Below are 2082 nucleotides of genomic sequence, written 5' to 3'. Positions count from 1 at the left end.
GTGATAGCCAATTCGAGTTTCTCGAAGAAGGGGGACCACTTGGTAACCTTCCGTAGTTCGGCGACTAAGACTCATATAGATTATTTACTCCTTAGGAAGGATGATAAAGATCTGTGCAAAGACTGTAAGGTCATCCCGATCGACAACCTTACAACCCGACATAAGCTCTTGGTGATGGATTTAAGGATCAAGATGATGAGGAAGAGGAGGGTTAGGGATGACCGACCTAGGATCAGATGGGGGAGTTTGACCACGACTAGTGTCTTGGAGATGGGAGAGAAATTGAATGATATGGGGGCCTGGGATAGTAGCGGGGATGCAAATGGTATGTGGGATAGGATGGCTAATTTTATTGGGGATGTAGCAAGGGAAGTGTTGGGAGTCTCGACAGATAGTCGTAGCCGGCATCGAGGGGACTGGTGGTGGAATGGAGAAGTGCAAGAAAAGGTGGAAGCAAAGAAGATGGCGTATGCGAAGTTAATGGAAAGCAAAGATGAGGTGGAGAAGTGGACGAATGGGGAACTTTATAAAATAGCAAAGAAAGAGCCAAAGTCGGCAGTTTTGACGACAAAAACGGCAGCTTTCAAATGCCTTTACGCTGAACTAGAAGAGAAAGGTGGGAATAGGAAACTATTCAGGCTATCTAGGGTGCGGGAGAGAAAGGCATGCGATGTGGGTCAAATGAAGTGTATTAAGGATGAGCATGAAATAATATTAGTAGACGAGACCCTCATTAAACAGAGATGACAGTCCTACTTTCATAAACTCTTGAACAAGGAAGGGGACAGAGAGATTGTGTTGGGAGATTTGGAACATACAGGAAGGCCTCACAAACTTGGGTATTACAGAAGTATTACGGTCGAGGAGGTTAAGAGTGTTGTTCATAGTATGCGCTGGGGAAGAGCGATTGGACCTGACGAGGTTCCTAAAGAATTTTGGAAGAGCGAGAGCTCGGCAGGTTTAGAGTGGCTGACTAGGTTATTTAATATCATCTTTAAGACGGCAACGATGCCCGGAGAATAGAGGTCGAGTATAATAATCCCTCTATACAAAAATAAGAGTGATATCCAGAGTTGCAACAACTATAGAGGTATCAAGCTTCTAAGTCATACTATGAAAGTGTGGGAAAGAGTAGTGGAAATGAGGGTAAGGAGAGATGTGTCTATTTCATAGAACTAGTTCGGATTTATGCTCGGACACTCAACTACAAAAGCCATTCATCTTATGAGGAGACTGATGGAGCAATATAGGGAGAGGAAGAGGAATTTGCATATGGTATTCATCGATCTAGAAAAGGCCTACGATAAAGTTCCATGAGAGATACTATGGAGATGTTTGGAGGCTAAAGGTGTACCTGCGACATACATTAGGGTGATCAAGGACATGTATGAGGGGGCCAGAACCAGGGTAAGGACAGTCGGAGGTGACTCAGAGCACTTCCTAGTTGTGATGGGGTTGCATCAAGGATCAACTTTTAGTACATTTTTATTTGCCTTGGTAATGGATGGATTGACGCGACAAATTCTGGGTGAGGTGCCATGGTGTATGCTTTTCGCGGATGACATAGTCTTGATCGATGAGACTCGCAGCAGAGTTAACGCTAAGCTGGAGAATTGGAGACAGACCTTGGAGTCTAAAGGGTTTAAGCTGAGTAGGACCAAGACACAGTACTTAGAGTGCAAGTTCAGTGAGACACCTCAGGAGGTTGGCACAGAAGTTAGGCTTGGTGATCAGGCCATCCAAAAAAAGAGTAGTTATAAGTACCTTGGGTCTATTATGCAAGGTAGTGGGGAGATTGACGATGATGTCACACATCGTATTAGGGCAGGGTGGATGAAATAGAAGCTTGCTTTCGGTATGCTATGTGACAAGAAGGTGCCTCCACAACTTAAGGTCAAATTCTACAAAATGGTGGTTAGACCTGCTATGTTATACGGGGCAGAGTGTTGGCCAGTTAAGGTATCTCACGTTCAAAATATGAAAGTTGCTGAAATGAGAATGTTGAGATAGATGTGTGGGCATACCAGGAGTGAAAGGATTAGAAATGAGGCTATTTGGGACAAGGTAGTAGTGGCCTCGATG

The sequence above is a fragment of the Solanum dulcamara genome, chromosome 12 (assembly GCF_947179165.1).
Source record: "Solanum dulcamara chromosome 12, daSolDulc1.2, whole genome shotgun sequence".
Lineage (NCBI taxonomy): Eukaryota > Viridiplantae > Streptophyta > Magnoliopsida > Solanales > Solanaceae > Solanum > Solanum dulcamara.
The sequence above is the reverse complement of the archived record's forward strand: the minus strand, read 5'-3'. Positions refer to the sequence as shown.